At 44.1% G+C, this 21222-nt stretch overlaps 1 long non-coding RNA gene across 3 annotated transcripts; it reads left to right on the top strand.

Moving 5' to 3' along the window:
- The first annotated feature begins 339 nt into the window (after nucleotides 1-339).
- On the top strand, nucleotides 340-21014 carry LOC146690425 (uncharacterized). Of its 3 annotated transcripts, none has more exons than XR_014915807.1 (5): nucleotides 340-1589; nucleotides 3309-3379; nucleotides 10062-10124; nucleotides 19228-19286; nucleotides 20279-21014. It is a non-coding gene; the product is annotated as an uncharacterized LOC146690425 (long non-coding RNA). The 3 variants fall into 3 exon arrangements; XR_014915808.1 differs by having other exon boundaries at nucleotides 340-2111; XR_014915806.1 differs by having other exon boundaries at nucleotides 340-3379.
- The last annotated feature ends 208 nt before the right edge of the window (nucleotides 21015-21222 follow it).

The raw sequence follows: 21222 nt of genomic DNA, 5'->3' as shown, positions 1-21222 counted from the left end.
GGGGGGAGGGAGCAGGTGAGCAAGAACACATCATATCACATATTTCATAGGAAATTTATACAAATGCAGACGCATACATTAAACAGTGCAGGTACAATCCCACTGCAGGTGTATTTCCCCAGTGAAAGATACAGAGAGACAGCTCTCAGTCAACTTGTTATCTCTGAAATGTTTTCACGCTCTGACTGAGCGCTTGTGGGGAGCTGAGCTGCTAAATGAAACAGTCGCAGAACTGTAAGCATCCTTCAGCTCATTGGTAAAACTGTTAAATGTGACTGCTTGCTGTTCAGCCTGTCTTTTTTTCTTCTTTTTTTTTTTTGGAGTAGTTAAGAGTTTTAAAAAATTGAACAGGAGAGAGTTGATATTTAAAGGTTTTTTCTTTTTAAAAAGATGATGCTAAGCTGTGACATTTCTTAAAGTCATCATTAAATGTCTGTGCAGAGCTATTTGGACCTGGCACAATAACACAGGGGTTCCCACAAAAACATTAGCATTGCATGTATGCTTGTGCAGAGGAGTGAAATCTGTTTTAAGTGAAATTCACCTTGTGCGCTCAGCTTGCAAAGGACCTTTTTCTCCCTAGATGACCCCCCACCCGACTCTGGAAAGCCACTGCACACAGCAGGAGGAAAAATGTACTATCTACTCCTAAAGGAAATGTTTAGAGCTCCTAATTTATTACTGGAAAGCTGAGGCTTGTTTAGCATATTTTGCAGCACGTCGTCTTGTGATTTAGTTGCAGGGAAAACCGGAGGAATGTCCTCATCGCTTTGGAGCTTTTGATTTTTAAAAGAAATTCTTTACTATCTGCAGCTGAGTGGCGTTTACTGGTTTGTTGGAGTTTGAAATTAGGTGCTGAAATCACACAGAAATGTAGAAATTTTCTCTGCCTTCCCCTCTTCGTTTTTCACTTCTGTTCTCTGTGTGCAGGTGTTTTTCTCTCTCTTGGGTGTGTCACTGACAGTGGCATCACTATCCTGATATTAGTCTCCGCGGTCGAGCAGGGGACAGTCCCCGGAGCTCAAGGGGAGGGCGACGGGAGGAGGGGGGGATTTCTCGCGGGCTGAGGTCGATGCGGGGACCGAGCTGTGGCCGACTGATGTGACTGATTGTTGTTTTTTCGGGGGGTAGCCAGCCTCCAGTTCGAGGCAACAAGAACCAGTCAGTGGCATTTCCGAGCGATCCGCTGTAAAGGCCCGCAGGCAGGCGGGCAGGCACACAGATAAAACAGAGAGAGAAAGAGAGAGAGAGAAGGGACTCTCACGTCAGATGAGTAATAGAGCGGTGTATTACCACGGCACAAAATGCGAGAGACGTGATAAATCGATCCTCCTCCTTTCCTCCCGCATATATCTGCGGTTGTCTCCGCTTGTTCCACCAGCACTTTTTCTTTCTTTTCTTTCTTTTTATTGCGCTCAGCCCTCGGTGATGTGTTGTTTCAGCTTCTGCTTCTCGCGTGCTCTCGTACGCGCAACGGATAGATCTCGGAGCGCTGCGCTCGAGGAAGGTGTCTGCAAACTGGGCTCTTTTTTTTTTCTTTTCTTCTTTTTTAGCTTCAGCTGATCTGCAACACAGACGAATACACACAGGTACCGCAGTTTGATGATAAGAATTTACAATTTCAGTTGTCATTATTGTTATTATTGTTATTATTATTAGTAGTAGTATTAATATTAGTATTATTATTATCAGTGCCAAAAAACAGTAGTGAATAAGAAAATGAAGAGGGCTGTTTTATTCATAGACTTAAATATTTAAAAATGTGTGCTTTGACTTTGTCGGTATGGTGTAGAAGTTCTATTAGGGCTGGCACTGTTTACATGCGGCGAGACTTGAACATGGCATTGCAACAGTGTGTGGTCTTCTCTGGCAAGGCCTCTTGTGCGAGCGCTATTACTTCACGCCCGCGTTTACGTGTTTGTGCGCGCGCGTGTGAGAGAGGGAGAAAGAAAAGAAAAGAGGAGGGGGGCGTGAGTTGAGGGCTGGAGGAAATTCTTGTGTGTTGGAATGCGTTTACCCCGGGGGAGACCCGTGACTTCGGGATAGACGAGGGGCGCAGAGAGAGAGAGAGAGATGCATGTGGCGTGAGGAGAGAGAGTGAGCGGTCTATTGTGAGTGCACTGGCTTTCTAAGAAATCTCTGAATGGTGTGTTTGATGTGTTTGTTAATGCGAATATCACAGTAATCGGGCGTGAAGGGACTTGAGGTTTTTTTTAAGTGAATTAGATTGTCTGTTCGAATTATTCACATTTTTCTCTTTGATTTTATTGTTCTTTCTTTAGAGGACTATAATTGAAACCATGCTCCGTTAGTTTTAGAAAGAGTGTTGCTGTATCCAACAGGGGGCACTTGTGACACGTGCAGTTGGATCTCTGTGGTTATTAATATATTAACTCTGGCCGTTAATATCAATTTCAAATTTTGTATTTTCTTTAAAAGCTTAATATTGTTTTGCACGTTTAGTGTCTCGTTTTTCTTTTTCCAGACTTGACAATAAGCACGTTAAACAGAATTTCAGAGGAGTTTGCAGAATTAGAAGCTTTTTAAAAACAAACAAACAAACTTTTGATCAAAACTTGCTCCTCAGTCTACTCAGAGTCCATCAGATTTAGGACTTCGTGGGAGCTTTGCAGTAGTCTAAGTGATTTTCATTTTGCCATGAGGAGCGCAGTCATGCGCAACAGGTTGTCCCTGCCTCCTGATCCTCCATCAGCTGTATCTGTTGTTTAGTCAGTACAGAAAGTAGAGAACCAAAGTGCATAGACTGCCTCTGCAACCCTGCTCATATCAAACATAACATGCCACAAATGTGACTTCACCCTTAAGGGAAAATAAGCATTAGTGACAGTATTGGAGGAGACTGAGCTTTATCTGATTATACACAGTCGGAGTGTATAATCTGAAAGCTGACAGCATATGCCATGTACTGTACTTGAAACTTTGACAGAAGTTGGTGCATCGATTTACTTTTTTAATGGACAGACTGAGGTTAGGATCCCGGTTGGTATTGGACACAAATCAGTGTTTCTGGAACAGTGCTGGGGACTAGAGGGAGATGGACTGCTAAAAGCTCGCCCACACACAAATGTGAGATATTCTAATGAGCAATCTGGCCCTTTCTGAATATTATTCACAGTACAAGCATCCTACGATGTGTGACATTGTGCGAGTCTATCAATTTCGTAAAATATCTTCTTTTTTTCCTTCCTCAAAAATTTTCTGTTTGATAAAGGTGTCAGTGATAAGAATATTTGAAAAGGCTCCGTATGATGTGAGTGACATGCTCCTCTGCCACCCGTTTTTCACAGCTCGAGCTCTTCACGATGCACATCTGTGAAAAGGCGGCAAAGACCTGCAATCCATGGCTCCTGTCCTGCTGGTAAGAATCACACATTTTCTGTGATTTTTCACTGATGCAGAAATAGCTTGAATTCATTTCTCAAATGGAAAAGTTGAACCTGAGCGGCAGCAGACCAGGTTCCATTTGAAGTTTTTGTTAATGCACCTTGCACTGAACGCATCGTTGCGAGCTTTAGATCAAAATGTTGTATCAGTCTTTTCTCTTGAAATCTTACCTTTCACAATCCATCTACTATATCTAAGGAGACCTCATCACTCTCACAATCCAAATCCTCCCCTGTAGCTGCAATTTATAAATAACTACAACCTACTGAGCTCAGCTGTGTTAAAAGCTCTTTACGTACAGTAGGCAACAGTAGATGTCAACATTTTTTTTAAATGTAGTGTATTTGATATAAAACTGGCAAAAGATTCAAACACACACATGCAGCATGCACGGCCCACACACTCCCACGTGTTTCCCCTGCCTTTGCTCTCTTCAGATGTGAGGCACATGACATCATTAAAGAAGTGATCGAAAAATCACTGTAGGTACTGCATGTGGGCTTTGTGTGTGTGCATGTTTTTGTTTCTGTGTGGGTGATGGGGAATGAAAGCCAAAGCTCCAGAGCCGTGGGCCCATGGTGGCTATGTGTGTGTGTTTGTGTGCGTGTGTGCCCAGCCGGAGGCTCTGGTCCTGGGCTGCACTGCCTCCCACGCTGGGGTACGGCTGGGGCTGAGTGGGAGGGAAGAGTGGGAGGTAAGAGTGGGCTGGGGCTGTGAGTCAGCCTGCTGCTGAGCCCCTAGACACGAGAGCGCTGAGGGAAGAAGCACACGGGCAAGAGTCCTCTCCCTGCCAGCGTTTTGAAGAAACTGTTAAGTTTATTACGAGGAGTCTACAAGTCCCGGGAGAAGTAACTGCTGGGATTACACATAGGACAGAAGGCAGTGGTGGGAGAAGGCTCTGAAGGTATTGAGAAGATGGAGTAAATTACAATTTCAGTGGGGCTGACGGCTCCTCAAAACATGGTCAGGAGCTACAGGAGAAGGCAGGGGACACAAAGATGTTGCATGCATCTTTGTTGGTTCTTTATTTTACTGATGTGAATTTCTAATGTTAAACTTAGATCAAAAAGTGGCTCTGCAGACCACTTCTGTATTTTTAGACCTTTTAGACCTTCGTGTATTTCCACAGAACAGCTCTGAATACCACAGTCTCAGCCTGCTTATGCATTTTCTTGCACTTCTGAGACAGATGGCGGTATCAGGCCCAGCCCCATCTGCTGGAACCACTTGCTCTTTCTCACTCTGTCTGCTGAGAAAACAAAGCTCCATGCTGCATGTCCATTTAATCTTCAGTGAATGACACACTCCCATTCCACACTATGCATATGCATAGTCCATTAGTCAAAAGCAACAGGGACCGTTTGTCTCTGGTGCTTTTTGCCAGGTTAATAAACTTTCTAGTGTGAAGCTCACAGGAGTGTAGCCTGCATTGCAGATCACAAGTTATTTACTCACTGCAGGATCATTCATGAATGCTCTCCGTTCATCCTGCAAGTAGAGCTGCTGTTTAAAGGAAAATGCGAGATTTGATGTGTAAATCTTCTTCACGTGTACAGGAGCATGATTAGCCTGTAAATACTGTGGTAAAAAAATAGCTTAGAGGAGATTCTTCATGCTTTTTTAGGGGTTAAGTAGCCTAATACAGGTAGCTGAAAACTGCAGTCATCCTCAATATCTCTAAGAATGAGAATAAATATTGTATCTGGTGGAACAAATTCTTGTATAGGGTGGGAAATATTTCTAGATGTAGAGTAGTGTTTGGTATTCATGCTTCATCAGATACATAATTTTTTTTTTAAGTTTTAAAATCATGCTTTTGTGTCAATGAACTAATGACTCACTAAGGGGACTTGTTAGTTGTCTCTGAATTTTTCATTTTCTGTCATCTTTTTCCCTTCACCCCAAAACCCAGTCACAGCAGATGGCTGAGTGTCCCTCAGCCTAGCTGCGTCTCATCCTGTCAAAAGGCAGTTCTTCTGCCCTACTGTTGCCAAATGCTTGCACATAGGGGATATTGTAGAGTCTTTACGGTACAGTGTGAAACACCTTGAGATGACTGTTGTTTTGCTATAAAAACAAAACTGAAATGAAATAGGTTTGTCATCCTACTATTCTGTAAATTGTCTTTCTAAATGTGAAACTTGCATCTCAATATTATGTTTATTAAGAAAAGCTGAAGCAAGTGTCATTGCTAGCTTCACATACTGACATACATACTTGACATCAGTAATTGATAAGATTAAAATCAAATTAACTCTAAATTGTTGTAGTTCCATTTTAGGAGATTTCATGACACCACTCTCAGGGCCACAATGTCCCAGTGAACTCAGCAGTGGTGTTTCTGGGCTGGGCCGGTTGTTCTGATAATAGAAGGTGGTTCTCCAGGAAGCCAAGAGGGAGTCCACCAGTCTGGGGTGTAGGACCAGTAAGTGGGCCAGCTATGGGATCAGCCCAGGGGTGTGGAGCAGCAGTCGATGAGGCGGTGGGAAGTGCTGGAGGGATGTGGACGGGTGAAAAAGGAAGGCAGGCGAGGAATGGGAGGGAAGGACACGGAAGTGAGAGCAGGAAACGCTGGTAGGAGCAGTGGGAGTGGGGAGTGGAATGTTTCACAAGAGCTTTATCTGCACTGTAGCGTCAAGATGTGGGCATCCGCTGTTGGTGTCACTGTTCAGACAGCCACCCGCCAAGCGAGGGAGCTCATGTGTGACATAGCCATCCTCTGACACGCACACATGCGCACATTCTCCACAGTGTGACCCCTCACCGCCTTGGCAGAGCTCACTGCTCTTATATCCTGGGAGTGGGCCAGCCTGCAGCACCATCCCAGCCTTCGTATAGTCCACGCTGTGCGGTTGTGGAATAGAGAGAGAAAGTCTTGCAGTGTAAGTGAGGGAGTCAGTGCTATGCATTAGTGGGTTCTGTTAAAGGGACCACAATACTGGCGGCCATACATTCATGCATATGTAAGTAATGCATTTCTGCACTAATCAGATCATGCTGTCACGGGCACGTTATGCATTTTACTACAAGAGCATGAAAACTGCAGTCAGTGCAACTGTTATTACTGCATTTAATCAAAGCAGAAATACTCAGCCTTCATTCATCAGAGGGCACGATTGTTTGTTTTCATATGAATTGACCTATTAACCACAATAATTTATACAAGAATGGGGACAAGCCTATAAGACAGGTAAATATTATTTAATTCTGTGCAATAGGCACAACTAGATTTTAGCTCCATGCACTTCCAAATGTTGTATTTGAAAGAGTGTGTATAATATTAAACGGAGGTGGAACCATCTCTGGTGGGCCTGTTATGGACTGCGGAGCTTAAAATGAGCATCTTTGACTTAATAAAACGTAACATTGCTGTTTTCTTTTTTGAGTTGTCTTAACTGTCAAAAATGAGCACTGAAATATTAATGGAGTACATTTATGTGAGCAGTGCATGTAAATAAACATAATTTAAATAGACTTTCTTTGGGGGGGGGGGGGGGGTGTCAGGCTGAACTAATGTAAAATATGCAAAGTAAAATACAACGAGCTCAAAACTGATTTTGCTTTGGAAATAAAATGTTTAAAAAGTATCATCTAAAGTTTAAAAAAAATAAGCAAAAATGATGTTTTTAATACTATGTTACTAACACTATCGTTATGGCAGCTATTACTTTATATACCTCAACCTAATAATTATGCATTGTGTCACAATAGAAGCATGCGTGTATGATGCAATTACAGAGACTTGCAGTAGTAATGGAAATTTCAAGTATTGTCAAAATGTTTCACCTGAGCTCAGAGGTGCTCGTGTGACACTAGAGCTGCTGTGAAATCCCTGCGTGTCACTAACGCCCAAGGTTATCACAGGGTAATAAGTGCGCGCGCACACACACACAGACAGACAGACACATGCACACTTACACAAACAGACACGCGCGTCACTGCAGGGCAGTGGAGAGCAATGCAGAACAAGCACCGTGATGAGAGATAAGATGTAGAGTCATGCCTCTCCAACGTGACCGTGACATCACAGTTGTATCTGCGTGTTCGCCGTCTCCCCATGTTAGAAACCGACGGGCCTAATATAGTCAGTGCAGAACACACACACACAGCTACACTAGGCTGGCGGGGGAGGGAGTCTGATTGCCATATTTCCATCTCCTGTCCTTGGTTGGTTACAAGCGTGCGTTTCTTCAGAGGTGTGTCTTTGTGTGCCGGGTTAGTGAATGAGATGACGTCACTGTTACGTCTGTTCTTGTCTATCAGTGGCTGGGAGTTTCTGTCTTGGCACAGACAGGTGCATCTGTGACATAGTGTGTGAGCGTGTGCGTGTGTGAGAGAGTTTGTGCTTTTATAATTCAAACTTTCTCTGGCTATGTGGAATGCCACTTGAGAAAGAACTTTGAGTGCTCACAAGAATTTGGGGCATTGGAGACATTCTCTAAATGTTCTGACACGTCTGTGGAAATATCTAGCTGCACGTTCTATTTGTCTTGCTGACCTTTTCCCTACTTCTCTGAAACACAGTTTCTAGCTGTTTTGTTTTGGGGGTTTTTTGCTTTTATTTGCTGCTCACTTTTTCTTTTTAAGCGTTTTTTTTAATTAATTTTTTTATGGACAGCCAATCTGTTTATTCACTTCAACCCAGCTGAAAGAAAATCTTCCACAAGTGAGCTTTTTTTTGAACTGTCATGTCTTAAAACTACTCTGAGCAGCACCGTGGAAACTTACTGTAGGTCTTCTCACTGCTGGTCTTTGTGTCTCCCCCACCCAACCTCTATCACTGCTATCTCTCTGACCCTGTTTACTTGGGTAGGATGAATAAAACGCCACTGCAGCTAAGACAAGGTGGATAAGAAAGTATTTAAAACCATTGAAAACACAAACACACACAGTTTGATTTTCTTGAAATAGGCAAAATTCTGTATGTTGCTTGTGCCATTATTCTCTGACTACTCTGTTTCACATCTGACTGCAGAAGAACAGCGTTACCTTTTTCATGTAAATCATTAAGCACCGGTATAGTTACTTGTAAAGACACAGCCCCGCGGACCCATTTTACCATTTCAATATTTTCTCTTGCATTCTCTCCACATTCTCGTCTCTCTCCTGCTGTTTGAATTCCTTCGCTCTATCTCTCCAGCTCTTCCTTATCTCTGTCTGTCTGTGTGTCACCACTAACTCTGGTCAGCCATTTAACTGCTTCTCAAGTCAACCCAGCAGAATTCCCAGGCTGCTCAGCCGCCTGAGTTCACACCTTTTTGTCCACAGGAATCTTAGGAATCCCCAGTTTCCTTTCCACTGAAATCTCCATTGTGTGTGTGTGTGTGTGTGTGTGTGGGTGGAGGGGTGGGGGGGTACGTGTGTGTCTGTAACTACATGAAGGAAAGACCCCCGCCTGTGCTGTGCATGTGTGTTGAAACACATCTCCGCCCTTGTATCCACCCAGAGAAAGCGAGCAGGCGGTGCTCACTTTGTGCCCACAATAGACTGAGTCACATTCTAAAATGGCAAACCTCTTAGTTACTGAGAAACTTTGCTCTTTAGGAGAAACCCTTTAATGTCAAACTGAGACTCACATCATGTGAATTTCATCAGCACACACGCTAATTAATTTGCTGTCTTTAACACGGGATTTAACCGCAAAACAGAACAGTTTTCTTCATATTTTCTGATTAGATCATTTAGAAGAAAATATGTTCAGTCTCATGTTTACCTGACTCCTTTTTGGTTTTGTGTTATTATAAATTGTTTTTAGGATCAATAATTGCAGATTCATCATTTGCTAAAGACAGACCGTTGCACTCTTTTCATTTTAACTATAAATTACCTACTTGTTAGGGAAAAAAGAAATCAATGACTCATTGTCGCTGGCTTGCAGAGCATCTGAATAACAAGATCAGGAATAATCTGTCAGATCGCTGCTTTTGGCAGATAGTGCACATCATATCAAATGGTCGACCCGAAATAGCTCCACACAGGAATACACGAGAGAAAATTAACAAAGTTATTTCAAACAGAAAGAAACAAAAACAAACCAGGCAAGCGCACAGAGTCCCATTTAAATCCTCCCGGTGACTCGACCCGCGCACATTCATGCCGCAGTTTGTCGGCAGGTCTGGAGTCATTTAGCCGCTCTCACCCTGAGTCATCCCTGGCTTGAGTGCAGCCTGATGCCGAGGCTCAGCGGCACCCGTTGAACACAGCGAAGCGCGTACAGATACCCATTCACACACGGAGAGAGCTGTTATTCAGCCTTCACCCACTCACTCTCTCTGCGCGACAAGCAGAGCTATATGCGATGATGTCTTTGATGTTAGCTCATGAGGTCCAAAGACACTGGATGGAAATGTAGTTTGTAAACACTAGAATTATAAATTTAGACTAAAAACAAAAAATCTTATATAATATTTCTCATGAAGGCTTTATTTAGAAGCCCTTTAAAACTTTTTTTTTTATTTGACCAAATCTCAGTGTTTTAATGTTCTAAAAAAAATATACAACCAAATCTTTTAAGCACTAATGCTGACTTGCGTCAACAGTCCCTGGGCAGGTAGCATGAAATTATACAGTGTACATGTGTGTACAAGAGAACGCACCGAAACAACGAGACATACACAAACAATCCCTCATACTAGGTTCAATTGTGTCCCAAACAGGAGAGCCAACTGATGCTGTCGCAGCTCACAGGAAGCTGGGATCCCACTCACGTCACCACTGAGGTGAGAAACTTTCCTAAGCTTCTTTTATAACGTGATAGAGCTTTACCTCCTCAGGACAGTCAGGTCAGGTAATCAGTGGCGTTCTTGTACATACAAAAAAACAATAGGTTGCAAGTTGCCCTGAGATTGCACTTAAGGGCTTTAATACCAAAATGTGTGTATATAGGTCAATTATTACTTAACCCTACTTGTTATGTGACTCACAGAGGTTATTTAAATAGTTATGAATGAGGTCTGACAAAAGCATTTATCCGGCTCCACTAAAACGTGTGTGCGTGTTTCCGTACCACAATATGTGTAACGGGAGCGTAGCATGGGTGCAGCATGGCCTTTGGTGAGTCACATGGCCTCCCGTGTGAGTAACAAACCAACTATGTGATCCCTTCAGTTCGAGACTCCCATTCAGCCCACTCTTACCCCATACACACGAGCAGGGAGGAGGAGGATGGAAGCTGAGGGTGGGGCAGGGTGGTGATGGTTCATAGGTGTGGTTGGCAGAAGTTGGGGTAAAATAGCAGGATGTAGGTGAGAAAGCAAGCTCCAAGGAGGGAGGGAGGTCGAGGGCAGCTTCAGGTCAAAAGTTTCAGATCAGGGGGACAAAAGGTGCCAAAGACTCCTGTAAATTAATATATCACAGTCTCCCCAGGAACTGTCATCATCCATTCCTGCCCCGTTTTCTTTTTCTTTCTTTTTTTAACCTGTGAACTTGGGTACTTTCTTCTTAGTAGCTGTGGTCAACATGTGGTTACTCGCTTGTTTATGAGTCCGTCCGGTTCTGTAAACTCTGGTACTTTCTCTTTGTGGTCTCAATCAGCAGCCCATTTGTTAGTTCCATCTTCAAATGTGGCGCATGAAGCAGTCGAGATACGATGCACATATATAGCATTTGTTTATGTGGGTGTATGTCCTTATGGGTGGAGAATGTAGGCTGGAAGTCACAAAGACTGTAGCTGTTGTTTTTGTTTGTGTTGCCTTATTTCATATTCATTTCAGAGTGGCTACGGCTCGGGAGGTAGTGCGGGAGGTTCGATCACCTGAATGGCCTCCAGTGTGAAAGTTAGACAGAGAGCACTTTGGCATTGTAAAAAGCGCTTGTATGAATGACTGACTGATACATGTAGTATAGTGCTCGAGTAACAAAGCACTATATGAGAAGCAGTCCTTCTTTTCCTTTTTTTTTTTAATAGAAGTCTCAACTCTCTAGCGGGGGAGTTTCCTGCTTTTGAAGACCCCACCACACACACACATACACAGAGAGAGAGCGAGGGAGAGAGACAGAGAGGCTACCCTTAAGTTTTTTTCCTCCTCCCTCTCCCCCTCCTTCTTCCCTCCTCTCTTTTTTTCTGAATGGATGTCCTCTCCCTAACCTCAATTGAGAGCTGTAACAGGACACTGCTTTAGGCTCAGCCCCCTCTATGTATAAGAGAGGGAGAAGCAGCAGTCCTGTGAGTGTGTGTGAGCGAGTATGTCCGACAGTGTCAGTCAAGGGGTTGAGGGAGAGAAGGGGAGGGTGAAGGGTAAGAGAAAAGGAAGGAGGTGAGAGAGACAGAGAGAGAGAGAGAGAGAGAGAGAGAGAGAGAGAGATAGACTGCTGTGAAACATGTGATAGTGCAACTTTGGCGGGGCTTAGAGGGAGTTTAACGGCTGTAGTGTCTCCAGAGCTCTGGGAAAGCACCTTTAGCCCAGAGGGAGCCTCACAAGCTGTCTGTGTGTGTGTGTGTGTGTCTTTTTGTGCGTACGTGAAAGTGTGTGCTTCTGTGTGTGAGTGAGAGAGCCGGTTTTTCAGTGCTGCTGCTGTCACTTTAAGCCTGTTACTGATTACACTCAGAAGAATGCAACGGGAGGAGGCTAAAAAGACAGGGAAACAGATGAGGAGACATGTAAGGATGAAATCTCTCAGAAGCTGAGCTATGGCGAGCTTTATGTCACTTGCCCTCACGGTCCTGGGCAGTGACGTGGGTGAGACACCGTTACCCAACATCGTCTCTCCCTCCCTCTCTCTCTCTTTCACTCTCTGTTGGACCAAGCAAAGTCAAAGTGAAAGGGAACCCGGAATCCCTCTTTGAAGCAGAGACAGAGCGAGAGGACGCCCAGAAACACTGGGAAAAACTTAAAGAAAAGACACCAGAGAGGAAGAAATTCGAGTGGAGGTTGAGGGAAGGGGTGTGCATATGTGGGGGGGTTCCCTCATTCCAAACTCAGCGCTGGGAGGAAACACTACTCTCACCCAGACGGGTAAGTGAAAAAAGAAAGAAAAAAGAAAAGAAAGGGAAAAGATTCCCAGAAAGTAGGGGAGCTGCTGCTGCTGCTGCTGTTGATGGATATCATATGTTACAAGTTAAGGTTGAGAAACTGCTCCCAGATCCTTAATAGGTGGAGAGGAAGAGCAGTCTGTAGGCTGTCGGCAAACTCTCACACAGCCTGAAGTAGTGAAGTTGTGCTCTGATTTTTCTTTCTGTTCAATTTTGTTTTGTTTTGAAGCTGGTGATTGGTCACCTTCAGCTTGTCTCGGGTTGCTCTGAGTTTGAATGGTCACTAGCGTGAGCGTCCCCAGCGCTGCGATCGCGTTACAGAGGAGCTGATTCACTGTCACATAGCCGATTTGTTTGACTCTGCTCTGAGGCTGACTTACAGTCGCACAGCCAGGATTAGATGGGAGGCAAAATGTATGGTGTGTGCTATCATCAGTGCTGCGGTAATATACCAGACATAGTCTGTTGAAGGCAACGCTGATATGAAGTCTTGTGATTAAAATAGGTCTTTGTGGTCAATGGGCCATTTTTAAATACAGAAGCACCACTTCCTCTCTGTTTCAGTCACGCTGTGTGTTTGTGCCCCCCCCCTCTTCAACTGACACAGATAGCACAGTCCTTTTGCTCTGCAGCAGAAGGCATGAATGAACTGAGCGTCTGGGGTGGGGTGGAGGTGGAAGCGGTGGCGTTGGTGGTGGAGCGGGAGGTGGGGTGTGGATAAAATATCATACAGCATGGACAGCGAGCATGTGGCTTCTTTATGAATGGACATGGCAGGCAGCTGACATGATTGGCTGCAAAGGAGTGACGTCTGATGACTGCAGAGCCGGCACTCTGGAGTCATTCTCCCCTTCGCTGTCGCCACTGTCCCTCCTGGTTACCACCTCTTAAAGCGCTGCCGCCGCATGTGTGTATATGTGTTGGTCTGTGCAAGACACAGAGAGAGTGTTTTAAGGAGTCGTGTGAATCAGTGCTAGTGGTTGTGGGTGACATGTGTTTGCCTAAGCGGGCTTAGTCACAATCTGAACAGAGGGGTGTGTGTCTTGAAGCAGTGGGCTTTTTTTCTTCTTTTCTTCATCTTCTTTTTTTTTAAAGAGTTGTGGCTCTCTGCCCAGCTGTTGTTCTTCAAATTGTCTCCCACTCTCTCTGACTAACATAATGCTCCTTCCAGCTATCATTACTCTTACTTGTCATGTAATAAGAGGGAAAGTTTCCAGCATTAACACGTAATAATGCTCCCTCATGACTCACTTTCGGGGACGAAGGTTTATTTTGTGACCGTCTACACTTTTAGATTTCCGCTTAAAGAATTTCAACAAAGAAGGAAGTCATGCTATCAATCTGTCGATCTCATCAAGATGATGAGATAATGTAAGAGGCCGTTCTCAGGAAACAAACAGGAAAATAATTTATCAGGGTGACCTCTGTGTGTGTGTGTGGACCATAACCACGTTACCATGCCGGTGCCTGCCAAAAGCCAACCCTACAGACGGACATGCACACCCTTTGTTTTACTGCGACACAATAATGGCCACTCCTTGAGCTTACTGCAGTTCCTACACTCCTCCTGTCCCCACTTTAGTTTATGGTTTATCAGGAGGTGTGATAGGGAGACGGCGAGAAAGAGAGTGAGGAGTGGTGATAAGGAATTGTCACGTTGGTGCGCGAGGATCTGTCGGCACTTATCGGGGCAGCGTTTCCGGCGCGAGTGCACGATAGAAAAGAGATTGGCGGCGAGATGCATCGCAGGTATCTTGATGAGGAAGATTAAATTCCCAAGCCCAGATTAGCATGGAATCTGCCCTTTTGTCTTATCACCCTGCCTACACGGTGAACCCTGCTCTGTGCTACTTGACAATAAGCAGCTAACCATCTCAGGCCAACCACCTTTCTGCAGCTTCTATAGGCAAACGTAAATGACTTGGTTTTTGGATAATAAGAAGAGGAGAGCACTTTTTTTTTGTCACGTATACAAATCCAGGGCATGTTGTAGCAGTTTCTTACGTTTTATGATTATTATTATGATTATTTAGATGTTGATTAAGATAATTTTCCAGATGTCAAAGCAACATTGAGATTTGGTTACAAAAAAGGCGAGAAATCTACATCTGCATCATACATTTATTTGCTGACTGTATTACTGGCATGAGTAGAGATTTTAGGGGCTATTGGATTACAACCATTTAACAACCAAATAAAAGTGGCTTGAAAAAACAGCAAGGTGAGTCATCTACAAACCTTTCATTTTTTAGTCAAACTGAACCTAATTTTAACCTTGGCAGTGATGCAGCACTGTAAAGCTCAGTCAATCTAACTAAACTGAACTATTCAACAGAATGGTTAAACTTTCAATTTTTAAATAGATTTAAATCTTTTTAAAAGGCCATGACTGGCTGAGCAGATTTAACCCATAAAAAATGAATATATTGACATGTGTTACTTTTTTTGACATAATGTAGAGATGCAGAGCTAATACCAATTAGTTTATTTTTATATTACTTTTATTTGGTTATTAACTAGTGGAAATAAAATATATACAAATAAAGGTTTATGGTCAAAGATAAACATGCAGGAATTTTTTTAATACGAAATATTTATTCTTTGTGAGTTTTAAATGGAAGAATTCTTTTTTTAATGTGCTGAAAAGGACCTCAAGCAAGCAGGTTAGGTTAATTAGAAAGGTGTCATCCTGACAAACTGCTGTGGAATGGTCACATATCCACACGGTAGTGATAAAAGCAGCTTTTCTGTTTATTCCACCACACTCAATTTGACAACAAAAGGATATAACGGCTACACTTAATATCAGGAACAATGTGCTCGTGACGTGGAGTGGAGGGGGCAAACGTGGACCGCATAATGACAGGTGGCAGATGGCTGGAGGAACTTAGGACTTAAGTCACCTGTGGCAGGCTTTACTTTGAACTGCATTCATAGCGGCTGGCGTCGGGAAGTGAGGCGTTGTGACATACCATAGTTATTCCAACGCTGACAGGAGTTATGTAACTGAAACTGGGTTAAGCGGCGCAAGAACAATCTTAACTATGACTTGACTCATTTCTCCTTTTTCTTTTCCCTACTTTCCTTTTCGCATGACTTGTCTTTGTTTATACATCAACAGCTCACTTACACAAGTCTGTCATTCACAGGCAGATTGTAGTGTTAAGAGCTTAGCTAGATAACTTAGATGTCGCAGGGCTCAAAGCACTGTGTGTGCATGCACAACAGAAAAAGCCCGTTAGAGATTCTGTGTGTTTGCATACGTCTTGTGTGCATTTCTTTTGTGTGTGTGTGTGTGTGTGTGTGTGTGTGTGTGTGTGTGTGTGTGTGTGTGTGTGTGTGTGTGTGTGTGTGTGTGTTCAAGAACGTTCCAACGTGTACTAACCACACACACCTGGCCTGGTTCCTCCTTTGCACATATATGGGCAAAGCTTCCCCTACCTGGGCCTCACTGAATTCCAATAAGTTGCAATGTGAGTGTGCGTGCGTGCGTGTGCGAGAAAGAGGCTGTAGAGACGGATGCACGTCATGGAAAACCAGGATCAATGGGCAAGGCCCGCAGAGCTGCGTTTTTAAGGTGTTCCTTTTGTTTTCCAAAGGTAATCAGTTAGCACAATGACTCAGCTTGGCTGATTATTCAAAGTGGCTTCAGTAGGACGACGTCAAGAAGGAACTGTGGTCATGTTGCTATTAGACAAGCTGCATACAACACTCAAGAGAGCAGAATGAAATCCCTGTGTACTCTTGATTAAAAGAAGACACACAGTGGGCTCAACAGTTTTCCCAACAACAACATCCAGACTTTCTGATTATTTGCTAAAAATCAAACTTTCCACAACTGACTTATCTACTTTCAGTCTCTTTGGGCTATTTGTCAAGACGTGCGTTAGTATTCAGGGTGGAGGTAGTGAAGGTATCAGTAGCCGGGTTGTGCCTCTTGCAGACAGAGCTTACATTATTACATTATAGCCTCTGCTTTGCCTTATGTTGGCACTAATGAAGCAGATTTATGGCTATGTGTGCCAGGGTTCAGCGCTGGTCCTGTTTAAACCCTGTGACCCGACAAAGCAAAGTACCCTCACACTGATTTTGGACAATGGGACACCTTTCATCCATTCCATTCCTTCTCTATACTTTTTTCCTTTTCCCTTCCTTTCCTTTCGGCTCCCTTCTTTCTGTGCTCCCTGCACATTTGCCAAACCTTCATAAAGCAGCTCGAGGAGGTAGTTAGCTTTCCTTGGTCATCTCGCCAGGTCTTTCCCATCAGTCCAGCCCCCTCGAAGAGCTTGCAGACATCCCTCTCTGTAGGCCGGGGGGCTGAGCCTGGGTTTGGGGTACAAGCTGTATATTTGAGGCTGGGGCTCCCTCTGGAGAGGTTCTTTGGCTGTTCAGTCTAAAGGTCTGGATTCAGTGTGTAACTCGACCGACAGCCACCTAGCAGCACTCAAAGGAACCATTTGGGATAGCTTTACAAGTAAAGGCCTGTTTTATCTTTACAATTTATAATAAGGATAGAAAGTGAGAGGGAGGGAAAGGAAAGGGTGGCGGGGAAAGTGACTTTAGCAGCGTGGATACAGGATAGCAATATTCTGGAACAGGGAATGACTTTGGATGGCGAACAGAGGTAACAGCAAAGACAGAGCTTCCATAACCTCTGCCGCCACCGAATATGAGCTACTGGCTTCCTCTCTTTGGTTGGAAGCTCTCACTCCCCCATCATAACCAATTATACTGTCAGGCTGGGGTATATTGAAATCTGGGGAGCTGAGAACTAATATCTGATTGGCAGCAGGCCTCATGGAACGGCTGCTTAATTGGTGGCAAGCAGTTGGTGAGCACTGCATTTCAGGCTCGTCTCATCTTGTAGTCTAAGCATCTCTTTGTGTGAGTGAAAGCAAAGTGATTGGTGCAATGTTCACTTTGTTAACCCAGCGAAATTGCCGAGGCTGTATGGGAACAAGCTAAGTATGAACTTCTTCACACTCACCAGGTTGTCAGCAGTCTGTTTGGGGTAGAGTTACACTAAAGTTCGAATGATGGATTTTCACCTATTTTGGCATACGCAGATGGAATAATAACAGATGGAGTAGAGGGCTGAAATCCATGTAGGAGACTTGGAAAAACAAAAACTTAACAAAAACTAGTTTCTGAAATCGTGTGCATTTGCTGTGCAACTAAAAGCAACCTAGAACCCTTAATGCTCAATGGTTTGCGGGTGACCTGGTGGACGTTAAAAGATTAAGTGGACTGTTTTTGTTTGTTTTTTGCTTTTTTTTTATTTTAATCTAAACTCTTGAATTTTAGTCTGTCAGTGTCCACCAATTCTCTTCTAGCACTGACAGCTTCAGTGAGAAAAAGTAAAATATGTGCTTGCGCTTCTAAAGTCCAATTTTCTCTACCATCAATTTTTCTATCCAAATCTTAGTATTCAAAAATAAACTGATACAGTTCCAGGCTGTTTTTTTGTTTTTGTTGGAAGAGCAACTGTAGATAATAAGCCCAGCGCTGGAACAGTAGGGGACTTTAAAGATGGAGTGCTGGACGTATTGCACACGCACACACGTGCAGAAAGAGCAAGAGAGAGAGAGCGAGGGAGGGAATGCATCCACACCCAGCTCACACATCCTACACACCCACCCACACACACATGCCCACACATACTTGAGCAACAGCACGAGCACATGCACACTACCAGTGAACCAGTGTCGCTCACTGTAGAACTGCAACTCTCGTGCTTGCACAAAATACACACACATACTTGTACAGTGGTCACCCCCTACTTTGAGGCTAAAGCAGGGTAATGATTCAGTTCCTCTTTATGTGTGTGTGTGTGTGTGTGTGTGTGTGTGTGTGTGTGTGTGTGTGTGTGTGTGTGTGTGTGTATACATCTGTGTGTACTACATGGTGTATATGTGAACACATTTGCCACTTTGTGAATGTGTTTCGAGCGTGTGTGTGTCTGTGTGTGAATGTGGATGTGGTAAAGGCCCAGTCATCTTCAAGGCAGCTAAGACGAAAGCCACATCAACTGCCATATACCACACTCTAGGAATAGAATAGGCCAGCGCAGGCAGGAATGGAATGGCACGCCTGGCCTCGCCCCTCCTCGAACCACCTCACCCATCCCCAGGCCTCCTAGCGCTCACCCCCTCTTCCTCTAGTCCAAATCGCCCTTGTCGCTTGGGTTGCTTGCATTTCCCCACTTCATCTTGCAGTTTTGTAGCGCTCCGCATCACTGCTCATTTCACTCCTCTCTAGAGGAAGAACTACAGACGCATGCTCGCTTTCCTGGATTTCCTGGCTAGTATTAAGCATCAGATTGTCCACCTGCTTTTATTTCAGTCCAGCTCCTCAAACGCCGTAGCATCTGAGTATGCACAAGACGTGTGTTTAAAAACCGAGAGCTGGTGTCGCTTTGATGAAAACCCCGATTAATCTGGCTTATCTGAGATGGTGTTTCACTTCCTCTGTTGTCTCTGTGTGCCTTCACCCTCTGTCCTCCTAAGCATGTCCATATCGCATCAACTCAATGTGTTGCTTTCGATTGAAAAATTGAAAAAGCTGATTGGCTTATGTACATTTGACCTCTCTGCCTAGCGGCAGTGGCAGCATCACCAAAGTGTGGAAAAAAAGGGAAGCGATAACACATAGACCTTATCACTTTGCCTCTTAGCCCAGTGAACTCACTGAGCCTCACCAGTCTGGACCTGTTGACACTACACTAGCACAGCTTTAACACACACCGGTCCTTATTTTATGCTAAACAACATCTTTTGTTATATTTGTTGTTGTTTTTTACATCTTAAAATTAGCATCTGAAGTCTTAAGTATCACTTTCCTTTTTTTTCCAGGTTTGCTGATTTTGCATGGATTGTCCCAGATAAATGACCGCGAGCCATTCCCACAAGAGGTAAGAAATTCATTCTTTAAAAAAAAAATCTGCATCAAACACTGTCTTCGCCACTGTCCCCTCCTCTCTCAGCTTCTTTGCCAGTATTGTCAAAAGAACAGAGCCCTAGGCCACTTCCCCTTCTCCCTACCTCAAATCCCTCAGTGCAGGGAGCCCAAACAGTATTAGCACTTTAAACCTTAGGCTCACAGGTAAGTTCAGTTGGGGAGCTGTCAGAGAAATTTCTCTTATACGGTAAGATGAGACAAACGATATGACATAGTTGGCATGGTGAAAAAAAATGAGGTGCTGAAACGAGGAAAAGTAAGATGGGGGAAATGTAAAGACGCATATGACAGAAAGAGCATTTACGGTGACAGAACGCTGGAATGCGAGGAAGGAGGAGGAAAGAGGGGCAGAGTAGAGAGAGGGGGAGAGAGAAGCCAGCACATTTCCCTTAATAAAAAGAAAGTGGAGTCAAGTGACCATCAGCTGGTCAGAGAATGTTTGATCAATATAGTCATGAGGCCTCAGGTATGCAGAGCGAAATGAAGGGAGAAAGATCGGCCCCGCTGTCTCCTTCCAGGTTACCCATCTCCTCCAATCACATGTATCTAGGTTGCAGTTTTATGAAGACTGAGTTAGCGCTCTCTTTATGCGTAGGGCTCAGCGTTGGGTCGGCACGGCGGTGGCTCTGTCTGTCATGCCTCAGGGCTAATGGGAAAGAATGACAGGAATCTGCAACTGATAATGCCATGCTTGGAGATGTTCGTCAGCAGATTATCTCCTATATCCTTCCCCTCCCTCAGGCTCCTCATTTTCTCCCGCTTGATCTCGTCTCTGCAGTTTGCCCCCTGTGCTCTTTCCTTTGCCTCTACATATTTGCATCTTGCACTCACACCTTCTCCTTCTTTCTTATTTTCCTTTTGTTGTTTTACATAATTGGTCTGTCCCTGAGATCTGTATGTGTTCATAATGGACCTATTTTCTGTTTCTCTTCACTCTTTCTTCAGATGGGGTCCAGAGTCTCCCCACCCAGACACGACTAAACCAGCCAGCCTTCGCAGTTCACGCCTCTCTAGCTGCTGTCAGTTGCTCAGTAGGCAGTGTAGATCCTGTGTAGCAATCAGCAGCTACATCTGGCTACTGGGTCTCTGACAGTTCTGCCTACTTCCCAGTCAAGCTTGCTCGTTCCTCTTCCTATTGGCTAAGTGACACATTCCAGTCCCTGCATTGGCTGCGATGTCAGGGGGGCTCCATCCTGTGACCCCACAGACAGGATGTTCTCTGTGTCACAACTCCACAAGGGCCCCTTGTCAAGGCTTTTTTGTGTTGGTTTTTTTTCTTCACTCCTTCCTCCTCTGTCATTCTTCTTTAAATTCTCACTCATTTCGCCTTCTCTCCTTGGCCTCTGCAAGATTCTCTTAATATGAAATGTCCTTGGTTGTAAATATTAAAGTTCTGTGAGAGAAATTTAAAGGAGCGTATTTTTCCAAAGGAAAAGCAGCAACGTGTATTTGAAAAGCCCTCGGAGAGACCTTTGCTTTCGTCCTGAACCTGGCATACAATGTAGATTTCTGTGTGGTTCAATTCTACAGCTACATTGTCTGCTGGGTTTCTGGCAAGCAATATAAGCAGCTCTTATATAATCCCACGGGCGCTCGAAAAGGTAAGCATTCATCTGTTCTGTCAATGTGGCTCAAATGTCTGACCCTGACAATTCAATAAAGAGAAAATATTTCACATTAATACTGCTGAGTGACTGTCGTTTGTCAAGCTGAAAATCACATTTGAAGAAAGAAAGAAATCTCCAAATCTACTAAATCTAAATTGATTCAGTGTTGCTTTTGTGTCCCAGGAGTTAACCCCAAGCAAGAGATGCCAGGAATATTCTAGTAACTCAGCACAAAGCTGGGCTGTTGTCTGTCAGGAGCTTGTCAGGCTGCTGTCAGACCGG

The sequence above is a fragment of the Copadichromis virginalis genome, linkage group LG16, assembly GCF_057382275.1.
Source record: "Copadichromis virginalis isolate Kocher_CV1m ecotype Utaka linkage group LG16, C_Virginalis_male_GT1.1, whole genome shotgun sequence".
In the NCBI taxonomy this organism is placed as follows: Eukaryota; Metazoa; Chordata; class Actinopteri; order Cichliformes; family Cichlidae; genus Copadichromis; species Copadichromis virginalis.
The sequence above is the reverse complement of the archived record's forward strand: the minus strand, read 5'-3'. Positions and strand labels throughout refer to the sequence as shown.